Below are 13432 nucleotides of genomic sequence, written 5' to 3'. Positions count from 1 at the left end.
GATGCAATAGTGCAAAGGAAGAAGGAAATCAGTGGGGGAGGTGGATACTATTGGAGCTGGTTTTTAAGGGAGATACTTTCACGCTGGTTACAATTTATGGGTCAACAGAGGATGACCCGGATGTTTTTCAGTACCTGGATGTTGAGTTAGCTCAGTGGCCCGAACCAATTGTCTGCTGCGGAGACCTCAATTTGCATGATCTTAGTAGCTCATTTGTTCAACCTGGGGTACACTATATAGGAAGGAAAAAGAAGGTGTATAGAGCACACTCAGACATGGTATTTCATAATTCCCTGGAAGATCCCTGGACGAAGTGGCATCCGCACTTAGACGGTAGTACATTTTACTCAGCCCCCCACAAGGTTTTGGTTCGATTGGACTGATTTTTAATTTTGAATAACTTGATTACTGGCTCAAAAATCGAAAGACATCCACGACTGGTTTCAGACTACAGCCCACTAGTAGTGACACTTAAGCTGGGTCAGATTAAAAAGAGAGAGTTTTCATGGACTTTTGAACGTACACTATTACAAGATCAGGTATATCAGGATTATATGATCAGGTGGATAAAGGAATTTTGGGATATAAATAGAGGGACAGCACCACCGGGGGTTGTATGGGATTCATTTAAGGCGGGGGTTAGGGGGGAGACATTAAGTTTTGTGTTATTTATTCAAAAGAAGGAGAAATTAAGGTCCGAAGAAATTCGACTAAATCTTTTAAAACTCGAGGCAGACTTAGCAGTAGCTATTTCCCAGAATTCCCCGCTCGACCAGCTACTGCTTAGGATTACCATAACTAGAGCCGAAGCCCTTGAAGGGATGGCTAAAAAAGTAGTGGAGAAGTATTTGACTCAAAGGGAGAAGGCATATGAATTCAGTGAGAGGGTAGGCCATATTTAAGCGGTTCGTAAGAGACAGGCGGCAGCAAATTCTGACGTCAAGAAGATTGTTGATGCACAGGGCAACTCTTTTACAGAGGCTGGTCAGGTGAGGGAAGCTTTTAGACAGTTCTATGTAGATCTTTATTCATCTGATAATGTAGGGGGTTTGGAAGAGATAGAGGGGTACCTGAGGGATGTCCTCCCTCCTGAAATTGAGATGGACGACAAGGAGGAGTTAGAAGCCGCATTCCAATTGGAAGAATTTCTTATGGCTCTTGGTAGCCTACCCTCGGGGAAGGCAGCGGGCCCAGACCAGATCCCAATGGAATTTTTTAAAGTGTTCCAAACGGTGTTAGCAGCAGATATGTTTAATATTATGTCACTAGCTCAGAAGGGGGAATCAATACCTGATTCCTGGGGGGCTGCCGACATTACAGTGATAGATAAAAAGGGTAAACCACCAACGGCCCCAGGATCGTATCGACCTATCACATTAATGAACTCCGATGTGAAAGTGTACTCTAAAATGTTGGCTAAAAGACTATCAAGGATAATTGAGAGATTGGTAAGTCCCTCCCAGCATGGGTTTATCCCAGGTAAGGGCACAACGCAACACGTCAGGCAAGTAATTACAATGTTCGATGCAGCAGATACTCTGGGAGACCCTATGGCAGCACTCTTTTTAGATGCAGAAAAAGCATTCTATAGGGTCTCCTGGGGTTATCTTTGGGCTGTCATGAGTTGGAGTGGGATAGGGGAGGGATTCATTAAGGCCACTCGAACACTATATAAAGACACCAAAGCTAAGATCAGGGTTAACAGGGGGCACTCTGCTTGGGTTAAAATCAGTAGAGGGACTAGGCAGGTCTGTCCCTCATCTCCCCTGTTATTTGCGCTTTACTTAGATCATTTTCTCTGCCGATTAGAACAAAATCCGGAGATACCAGCAATGCTGATGAATGGCTGCTCGATAAAAACTTTGGCGTACGCTGACGATGTGGCCATTCTGACACCTAACCCGGCAGGGGCTATTGGGGATGTGGAACTGGAAGCCCAAAAGTTCGGCCTAGTATCGGGATATAGCTTGAACAGTTCGAAAACGCAGATCGTAGAGAATAGATATGTAGATGTGATGGTAAGGTGGTTGGATCGGCAGTATACCTGGGAATTGCAATCTCAGCAAATTTAGAGGGCTTAGTGGGAAATAATATGACTCCTTTAATGACACGAGTAAACGCAGACCTGAACAGACTGAATAATCTACATTTATCATTAGTGGGCTGTACTAATGTAATTAAGATGCTGATCCTCCCTAAGTTTCTCTTCCTTTTTAGATCCATTCCTTTATTATTTGAAACAAGCTGGTTTAATGCACTACAGTGGATTATGAATAGATTTATATGGGCGCAGGGGAAGACACGGAGGGCCTATAGGTTCAGCTCCCTCCCGAGAGAGAAAGGTGGGTGGGGAGCACCGGATTTTAGATTGTATTATATGGCCGCTTCCTTACAATATATGCAGGGACTAATTGGTGGGGCAAACCTTGATAGAAGAGTTGCCAGCTTCTCCACGAAGGTATATGCAACAGTCCTCGGGGCAGAAGCAGGAAATTGCTTGTTAAATAGTATCGACTTTGCATATTTCAAAAGAACAAGGTTTAAAACAATAGCTGCCGCGGTAAACATTTGGAGTGCTTTTTTGAAAAAGTCAAAATTAGGGAGATACAACAGATATGTTAGGATGTATAAAAATAGGTCATTTCCTCCAGCTATATTTTCAGACACAACAATGGCAGACTGGGTGGCAAGGGGGAATCACACAAATCGGCGACTTTGTTAATTCTGATGGGATGATGCAGTTCAGTGATATGAGGAATAAGTACGGTCTGGATAACAGATGTTTCTTTAAGTACCTTCAGATTAGGAGCTTTTTAGGTAACAAGCAGGGTGGGGCTGCTGGGTTCAGTAGAAATGACGTCCTTGAGAAAATAAAGCTGTCCGGGGATTGTACAATACGATCCTTTTATGCAAGTCTGGTAAAAGGGAAAAAGGATGACTTGGAAAAGCATAGTAATAAGTGGGCTGAGAAGTTGGGTGGTGAGCAGGTTTGGTTCCAAGAATCCCTAGAATTAGGTCGAACAGTTCTGTGTTCATCCCCTTTGCAATCCCAACACTATAAAACCCTTTTCTCACTGTTCTTTACGCCAGCCAGGATTGCAAAGTGGGGTGGTAATACGGTATTTTGTGTCCCAGATGCAATTCCCTAGAAGCAGACAGTGTCCACATCTTTGCCACCTGTCCTCAACTGCACACACTATTGAGGGACATAGAGATATTTCTGAACAGGTCACTGAGAATACAAATTGTGCTCACCCCTTCTTGGATTCTCTTAGGGGTTGGTGCAGATGAGGAAGCGGTATCACGGGAATTCGTGTTTGTAGCCATGGCAGTTTACAGATTAACCATAGCCAGGGCAAGGCTTGATAAAAATCCCCCGGGAATGCAATCCTGGCTGGCCAACCTATTATCTGTATATAATTTGGAAAAGAATATCTATGCTCGGAAGGGCAGGAGGAAGAGGACCTTGGGTTTAAGAATTTGGGACCCAGTAAATAAGTGGAAAGAAAGAATGGGTAATCACTGAACATCTGGAAACATATCTGTGTGTTTTTGTTAAGACTGATAAAAGTTGAATATACTTTGATTTTGTACTGTATACAGATAAAGGTTTTGAAGTGTTGAAATAATATGTGAAATATTCATGTTGAATTGTATAAAAGTAAAAGTGTGTATAATTTGGAAAATAAAAATATATTTAAAAAAAAAAATACCTGCCTCAGTGGGAGTGGCCGACCGCTCAGCCTGCTGGTATTTGTGGTGCTTCGGTGTTACTCAAGTGAGTCCGTAGTGCATCCCTAGTCGTATATTAAAACAATAAAACCACAGTAGGTTGTTGTGACATCTTCGATCTTTTCACTCGCATCTTGCGACCTCCAGAATGGCCCTGTCCCTCACTGGTTCTGCCGGATGGCGTCATCCAGGGTCTGCTTCACTGCAGCAAGCTCCTTCCACAGCGTAGGCTAGCCGTTATATTCCACAAAAAGTTACCCAAACGGAAGGAGCCAACATCAGGTAAATCTGCCTTCAAATCTTTAATGGGGGTTCACGAGTGAAAGTCAAAGCTGTAGCACATACAAATAAATTCAGCCTTTCACCGACGCTTTTCGTGCTCCTGCACTTCTTCCTGGGCTTGGCTGGACCTGGCGTGCACACAAGATATTCAAAGCACCTGGGTTCTCCGTAAATACCTGCCTCACTGGGAGTGGCCGACCGCTCAGCCTGCTGGTATTTGTGGTGCTTCGGTGTTACTCAAGTGAGTCCGTAGTGCATCCCTGGTAGTATATTAAAAAAATAAAACCACAGTGGGTTGTTGTGCCATCTTCGATCTTTTCACTCGCATCTTGCGACCTCCAGAATGGCCCCTGTCCCTCACTGGTTCTGCCGGATGGCGTCATCCAGGGTCTGCTTCACTGCAGCAGGCTCCTTCCACGGCATAGGCTAGCCGTTATATTCCACAAAAAGTTACCCAAACGGAAGGAGCCAACATCAGGTAAATCTGCCTTCAAATCTTTAATGGGGGTTCACGAGTGAAAGTCAAAGCTGTAGCACATACAAATAAATTCAGCCTTTCACCGACGCGTTTCGTGCTCCTGCACTTCTTCCTGGGCTTGGCTGGACCTGGCGTGCACACAAGATATTCGCAGCACCTGGGTTCTCCGTAAATACCTGCCTCAGTGGGAGTGGTCGACCGCTCAGCCTGCTGGTATTTGTGGTGCTTCGGTGTTACTCAAGTGAGTCCGTAGTGCATCCCTAGTCGTATATTAAAACAATAAAACCACAGTGGGTTGTTGTGCCATCTTCGATCTTTTCACTCGCATCTTGCGACCTCCAGACTATATATATATATATATAAAACAAGTGAGTGACAATACCGTAGTAAATCTTTCTTCCATTGACCTTACCAAGGCTGAGCAACAACTTTTAAGCCTTGGTCTCTCGTTTTGCCCAGCTACTGATTTTAACTATGCTAAGACCCGCATAGATGTTTACATGTACATCAGAAAATGGAAGCTTAAAAAATTCTTTGAGATTAAGGAGGGCCTAAATAATAAAACAACACAAGGAGTTGGAACGACTATTAATGTTCTTCCCAACTTGCCCATGCTTCCGGCTAGTGACACTCGAACAGCACTTACTGTATTAAATCTTTTGGGCAATGACGCTCTCACTGAAGAACTCGCATCCACACAGGATGAATTGAGGGCAGTTGACATTCCCCAAATTGGAGCCAACACCAGTCCTTTTAAACCAACGTCTAAATTCAACCCTACCATGCCCAGAGACTCTATTGATGTGTTTCAAGACGTGGTAGTAGAGGATCTAAAGCGACTACATCACCAGATAAAGCATAAAAAGCGATATAGAAGCAAACAGGAAACGGACTACCATGCTTTGGTCAAGAAATTAAGCAGTGATCACAATATCATAGTGACCATGGCCGACAAGGGGGGCAATGTGGTCATCTGGCCCCAAGAGGAATACATTAAGGAGGCAAAGCGACAGCTTGGTGACGATACTTGCTATTCGATCACCAATATGAAACACTTTGAAGCTTCGAGGGAATCACTTAAGAAACTACTTTTCAAATATAAAAGGGAAGGTATGATTTCCTCACAAGAATTTGAATTCCTCCACGTCGAATTTCCTGTATTGCCAAAACTTTATTTACTCCCCAAAATACACAAACTATCAAGACCAGTGCCAGGCCGACCGATCATTTCGGCCATTGCAGGAGTGGCTGAACATGTCACTGAATACATTGATTACTTCCTGCAAAGCCTGGTCCAAGAATTACCCACATATGTCAGAGACACTGGCGATTTCCTGGCCAAAATTCAAAACATCCAGTGGAATGAACAAATGCTCTTGATCACTTTGGACATAGAGTTGCTCTATACTAGTATAGAGCATGTGTGTGGTATCAAAGCTCTAGAGTTTTTTCTTGGTAATAGACCCATAAATTGTTACCAGCACAACAAAGTATCGATCGAATTAACATCCTGGTGTCTCCACAATAATTTCTTTCTTTTTGGGAGTGATCTATATCTGCAAAGGCGTGGGGTCGCAATGGGGGCATGTTTCTCTCCCAGCTACGCGTGCTTGCACGTGGGCTGGTGGGAGGAACATGTCCTCAGGCGGCAACATGCCCAAATTTATTCTGATCATGTTTTACTTTGGCTCCGTTACATAGATGACGTTTTTTTGTTATGGCAGGGTGACAAACACAGTGCACAATTGTTCATTGATTCTATCAATGTGAATAATGAAAATCTGAAATTCACTAGCTCCATCAGTGAATGTGAGGCAGAATTCCTGGATGTTAAAATCCAGATCCGCAATGGCCGGATTACCACCAAACTACATCGAAAAAGTACTGCTGGCAATAGTATTTTGCACGCCAGCAGTGCACATCCGCGCCATGTGGTAGATAACATTCCCCTAGGTGAACTATTGAGAATTAAGAGAATCTGCAGTACAGACTCTGATTTGGTATCCTGCACCAATGAAGCTTTGGCGAGGTTTCGCGCTAGGGGTACCGTGAATCAGTCCTTACAACAGCCATGGCCAAAGCCAAGACTAGATCCCGTGCTTCCTTACTTGAAACCAACAGTAGTGCTAACACATCTTGCACCTCTGATGAGGATACCACGAACCCTAGGTTCCTCACACCATACAGCAGACAGGCAAGGCAAATAAAATCTATTCTATCTAAAAGATGGCCAGTCCTTGCTACAGATCCTGTACTCAAACCTCAATTAGCAGAAGTTCCCATTGTCACCTTTAGGAAGGGTCCCTCCCTCAGATCCCACGTCTGCCATGAGTTTCCTGAATTAAGAAAAAAACAGGAATGGTTGAAAACTAGATCAGGCTTTATACGCTGCACCTCCTACAGGGCTTGCAAATTTGGCAAAAGTACTCGGCAATACAACACGCCATTCAGTCCAGACCCTATTCAAATCAAGGGCCAATACAATTGTAAGACTGAATTTGCCATATATGTTTTAACCTGCACATGTGGACTCAGGTATGTCGGCAGTACACGACAACCAGTACACGTTAGGATCCTCCAGCATCTACGTGCCATAGTCAACAACGACCCAGCCTACCCTGTAGCCAGGCACTTCAAGGCAATGCATAATAATAATCTGGAGTGCCTGTCATATTTTGTCATCTCCGCAATAGATAAACCCAGAAGAGGCGGGGATAGGGTAAAGATGCTGAGAAGAATGGAATCTCATTTCATTCTTGAGTTAGACAGTAGATCCCCGAATGGTCTTAACAACACGGAAGACCTACATGTGTTTTTATAACCTAAGCCCTGTTCTGTCCATTACGCTTTGCATTACTTTGGGTGGTGGGGTTCAGTTGGTTCATGCCCCCGCCCCTTTCCACATGTCTCACAATTTGTCTCCTTGTTGGGTTGTTGCACGTATTATTTATATATTATTTCACGGTGATTGATCATTTAGGTGTTTGCATTTATCTTTTCTGGCACACTTATTTGAGGACATAGACATAATAAGTTTTTTTCTGTGATCCATGTAAAAACATGTTTTTACAACAGTCCGTTTTTTGACTATGATATTCCCATGATTAGATGCCATATAGCCCAGGCCTCTCCATTTTTGCTGCTACAGTCATATGTTTACATATTATGCTGTTTTGCACTTTGATAGTCACAGATGTAATACAATATTGTTTACATTCAAGCATATTTTGCACATAACCAATAGTACCATTACTGGTTTTTAATTGCATCTGTTACAACAACAACTATTATTTTTAAATTTGCACTTTGCACTTTAATATGCTATTTTGCACTATTAACATCTAAGATAGGCGAGGGCTATCTGTATATACAAATATTTGTTATACACAATTTTTTGGTATTTGCATTTTACGCTTTGTATAGAAAAAAGTTTTCTAAATCTTTTTAACTTTTGTATCATGGGTTTTTATCTTTGTCAATTTAACATATGGATTTTAACCTGTTAAATGAATTTTTCGAACTGTTGTTATCTCAATACTGTTTGGAAAACAGACTAGGCTACCATTCACTAGTAGTTTGTCCTCGCTGTTTATTATCACGTGGTGTACTATGAAAAAAAGAGAAAAAAATGCACTTTTTTCACTGCTCAGTGATTACTATTTAAAACGCATGCATTACCAACTCTGACTGTCTGTGAGCAAGGGCGGATGCCCGAAACGCGTCAGATTGCTTGGTTCAGCTTTTGAATAAAAAACTGTGCTTACAATTACTGGATCCGCGTGGTTTCCTGGGTCGCTGTGGTCGGAGCTCGGGAGATTGCATTTGTTCGATATATATATATATATATATATATATATATATATATATATATATATTTTTTTTTTTTTTTTTTTATATATCCATACTAATATAATAAAGAGAGAGCCCAAACCTTTGAGGCGGGTAATCTCAGGAACCACAGCACCAATCACAACACCCAATACATCGTTGGAAAGGGCAGTTACAGCAGAAGGACATAGGCTATGCAGACGCCCACCATATACATTTAAAAGTTAAAATAACCGTACCAGCAAAGTAGTCCCTTGTGGGCGTGTCTGCGTTGTGCTGTGGGCGTGTGCTGGGGGCATGACAAATGCTGTGGGGGTGTGGTACGTTCCGCCCTTCATGCCTTGTCTCATATCGTGTGCTAATCCCACCCTGCTCCCTTTAAATACCCCTGCACCCCATAATTATAACCCACCCTTAAACACTAACCCATCTTCACCCTATAAAAAAACCCTGTACCCTAAAACCCAAACCTATCCCTAAACCCTAAAAATACCCCTGTACCCCAAAACCCAAACCAAGCCCTAAACCCTAAAAATACCCCTGTACCCCAAAACCCAACCAAGCCCTGAACCCTATACATACCCCTGTACCTCAAAACCCAAACATACCCCATAACCCTTAAAATACCCAGTACCCCAAAACCCAAACCTACCCCTAAACCCTAAAAATACCCCTGTACCCCAAAACCCAAACCTAGCCCTGCACCCTAAAAATAACCGTGTACCCCAAAACCCAAACCTACCCCTGAACCCTAAAATACCCCTGTACCCCAAAACCCAAACCTAGCCCTGAACCCTAAAAATACCTCTGTACCCCAAAACCCAAACCTAGCCCTGAACCCTTAAAATACCCCTGTACCCCAAAACCCAAACCTACCCCTGAACCCTAAAAATACCCCTACACCCCTAAACCCAAACCTAGCCCTGAACCCTAAAAATACCCCTGTACCCCAAAACCCATACCTATCCCTAAACCCTAAAACTACCCCTGTACCCCATAACCCAAAACTATATCTGTACCCTTAAAATCCCTAAACACCCCAAAACATATACCTCAGTACCCCAAAACATATGCCCCTATACCCATACTTACCTTATCCAAACATTTAAAAAAACATGCTTTTACCATTCATGCATTTACAACGAATTTCGTTGTAAATGTATGCGTGGGAAAAGCACATAAAGTGTAATGCCATGCGTTATAATGGTATTGCGGAGTCATGGTACTTTCGTAATGAAAGTATGCGGAGTGATAGTATGCGGAAAGAAAGATGCAGAATAATGGGGGTTTACCCTCCTCCGGTAAGTACATTGGTGGCACGGCGGCCCACATCTCCAGCAACATACTTTCACCACCCATTTGAAAAATGCACAGGTTTCTCTCATTGATGGCCAGCACCGACATACACTTTTAGACACACCTCCCGCCACAAGTTCTAGAATTGCGAACTTTAGAGCTGGGGAGCTACGTTCAAATCTCGGCATCAGCTCAACATCCTGTGATTCCTGGCAAATCGCGTTGTCTCCCCGTGCCTACCACAAATGAATGTGTTCTTCTGTAATGTAAATTGTGCTCATGCCATGTTGTCGAGTTCGCGCTATATAATATTGCAAGGAAAAATAAAGTAGGGAAACTCGAGTTCACACACTACTGAACGTGCACTCTTAAGTGCATCAGCCGTGCACTGTGAATCAGAGCGTTTCACAGGCCTGTCACAGATAAGAAATGCTATCAAAACGAAATCCTACAAAACAATATACAACTGGCCGGCAGCAATTTATGCCCGGACAACGTCGGGACGGGCTGCTAGTTATATATATACAGGATGAGGACACAACAAAACATCGAAACAGACTAAATGATCTGGAGATCCGAATAACCTCATTTGTTTTTCCTTATATATTTTTGTGACGGGGTGGCGGGTCAGGGGGATGACAGTGATGTTATACACGCAGACGGATGGTCTGCTCTACCGTTGACCCCCCTTTCTGTCGTCCTCATCCAGACTGATGCCTCTGCTGCGGTACCTGAGGATTGGTGGTCGGCTGTCCCGCGGACCCCCCCTGTCATACCTGCACTGTCTGATGAAGCCGGTCTGCAGGACTGGGGCACGAAGGAGACCGATAGTGTATGGCACTTTGCTCCGATAGAAGAACACGGTCCCTTTAACTATGGACTGCGAGCCGGTGTAACCACGCCCCCTGCAAGCATCGAGGAGTCAAATGCCGGAAGGGAGAAGGAGACGACGGACGGCGTTTCCCTGGAGGCGGAAGGAGTATTGGAGTGGAGACGGAGAGAAGCGGAGTCGAGTTGCGAAGGGAGAGGAGGAGCGCGTGGAAGGAGCCCAGCTGAGAGCGACAAGCCAGGAGGCCACCGATTTGGCGCTTCGCCCTGCCACGGTCCCACGGGAGGAACGTGGCTGGACAAGGTACGGGGTTCTGTGGCTGGCTGGGTGGGGAGGAGTGACCCGAGCAAGCCGAGAGACCCAGTGTAAATAGTATACAGTCTGTAGATTCCCCCCTCCCCTCACGAGCACTTCGAACGGCTGTTGTTAAATGAGCACTTGGTTTCCCTCACTCCCCGGGCCCTGGCAAGTCGTGTACGGACGTCCCAGTGATTGTGCCTGTTCTTCTCTTTCTTTTCTGGGACGCCTCCGGACGAGTCCACGATACCTTGACGACACCTCCTGCCTTCCCTACCAACGCGAGGGTCGAGATAAAGGACAGCATTCTGGAGTATTCCGGATTTACAAGAGGTGTCAGGACGGAGACCTCGGACTTTGCCAAATTACGAGTGACTTCTAAAAGGCGTAAAGCTTACTTAAAAATAAAGCCTTCATTAAGAGCACTTTTTCCTGACTCTGCCTCGTTGGATCATACCTCACTGAGTCCTGAAACCTCATCCGCGGGGTTGCACGCACCTGCCCCTTTACAAGTGGTGTCAGAAGTGGGATTACCATCCCAGTCCACCTGTGATTCCGAGATGGACGCCCTGTTGCAGCATCTAATAAAGGGACAGGAAAAACTAGAATGGGCTGTTGAACGCCAAATGACCTCGGCCCAAGCTGACAGAGACCTCTTTAAGAACACTATAGCGGCTCAGATGGATAGTATGCAGAAAACAATGATTCCTCCCACCGGGGCGGTAACCCTGGAGAGCAGAGGCCATGGGCCAAGCCCGTCCGGTATCTCACTACAAAAATACGTACATGGTGAAGACCCGGACGCCTTTTTAATGAATTTCGAGCGGGCTGCCAGAGCGCTAGGGTGGCCAGAGGAGAAGTGGCCCTTCTTCCTGGCCCCGCTCCTAACTGGGGAAGCCCAGTTCGCCTATCAAGTGGCGAATCCGGCTGGGAATGCTACGTATGCCGTGATAAAGAACGTGATACTTGATCACTTGGGGCTTGATTCCGAGGCCTACCGTCTCCGGTACCGCAAGGAAAAAGGGGTTCCGGGAGAAAATCCAAAAACCCTCTTCTTTCGCTTGAAGATGATGGCGGATAAGTGGCTGAAGGCGGGTACCAGTACCAAAGAAGAGATCCTGGCCCAAATATATCTGGAGCAGTTTATGGAGGCGCTCCCCTACGGTTCCCAGAGGTGGCTGAGGCAACACTCCGGGCTTACAGTAGAACAGGCTATCGAGATGGCCACCAACTACGCCCGAGCGCAACCACGGGGCATGGGATGGGAACCGGAGAAGGCCTCCAAACACCAGTCCATAACCAAAAGCGACAAGAAGACAAAACCAGCTCTTGAGCCTTTCCGGCCTCGGCCCCTTCGGATGGAGCCTCCAGTACCCCGGGGTCCCCAATGTTTCGAATGCGGCGAGTGGGGCCACATTGCTCGCCTGTGCCCCAGGAGAAGACCTCCCGAGGAACCTATGGAGGTGGGGTACCTACCAAAGGCTGTCCTATATTCAGCGGAGCTAGGAACCTCATTTCATGTAAGTATGAGGGTAAATGGGGTTAGTATTAAAGCCCTCCTGGACTCCGGGTGTAGGCAGTCAGTGGTACAAGAGAAGTATGTTCTGCCCCACCAATTTGACCAAGATGCCACAGTACACATACGGTGTGTACACGGGGACGTCAGACCATATCCTGTAGCCCAGGTGTCCGTTGCTGCTGACAACCAACCAGCTTGCACCGTAAGGGTGGGAGTTTTAAAAACACTACCAGAAGAAATGATTTTGGGAGTGGATAACCCGGGCTTCTTGGAACTCTTCAGAAGAACCGTATATGACTTACCCCTGTCGAAACAAACAGCACAATCGACTCTGCTCACAGAGGAACCCTGGGTCCTAGATCGAAGCTTCCGCTTCGCACAAGCAGAAGATAGGACCCTCTTCAATGCATGGGAAGCGGCACAAGCATCCCAGGATGAGTCCGACGTATCGTACCCTCGCTTTGTGATAAAACGGGAGCTCCTGTACAGAGAGGCAGCGAGGGGAAAGGAGTTACAACTCTTGGTTCCAACCTCCTTCCGAGAACAAGTGCTTTTCTTTGCACACGCTCATTTGACGGCAGGTCATGCGGGCAAGGAGAAGACGACAGAGAGCATTATCAGGCATTTCTACTGGCCTGGGATATACAGGGACGTGCAAGAATACTGTCGTAAATGCGAGATCTGCCAGAAGAAGAACACCCACAAACCCCCGGCAGCCCCCCTACAACCAATGCCAATCATAGGGGTACCCTTCGAGCGTGTAGGGATGGATCTCATAGGGCCCCTCCCGAAAACCCCCCGAGGACAGCTGTACGCCCTGGTAATAGTGGACTACGTGACCCGATACATTGAGGCCTTTCCCCTGAAATCCCCCACTACCGCCAATGTGGCGGAAAAGTTCGTGGAACTGTTTTCAAGGGTGGGATTCCCGAAGGAGGTAGTTACCGACCAGGGAACCCCCTTCACATCCCGCCTCATGAAAGAAATCTGTAAATCACTGGGGATCCATCATCTAAAGACATCCGTCTACCACCCCCAGACCGATGGCCTCGTAGAGAGGTACAATCAGAGCCTCAAAAACACCTTAAAGAAAATGCTGACCTCCGAAGGCCCTGCCTGGGACCGGTTACTTCCGTTAGCCCTGTATGTACTCAGAGCCCAAAAACAGAGC

Source organism: Lissotriton vulgaris, chromosome 1_1 (assembly GCF_964263255.1).
Source record: "Lissotriton vulgaris chromosome 1_1, aLisVul1.2, whole genome shotgun sequence".
NCBI lineage: Eukaryota > Metazoa > Chordata > Amphibia > Caudata > Salamandridae > Lissotriton > Lissotriton vulgaris.
The sequence above is the reverse complement of the archived record's forward strand: the minus strand, read 5'-3'. Positions refer to the sequence as shown.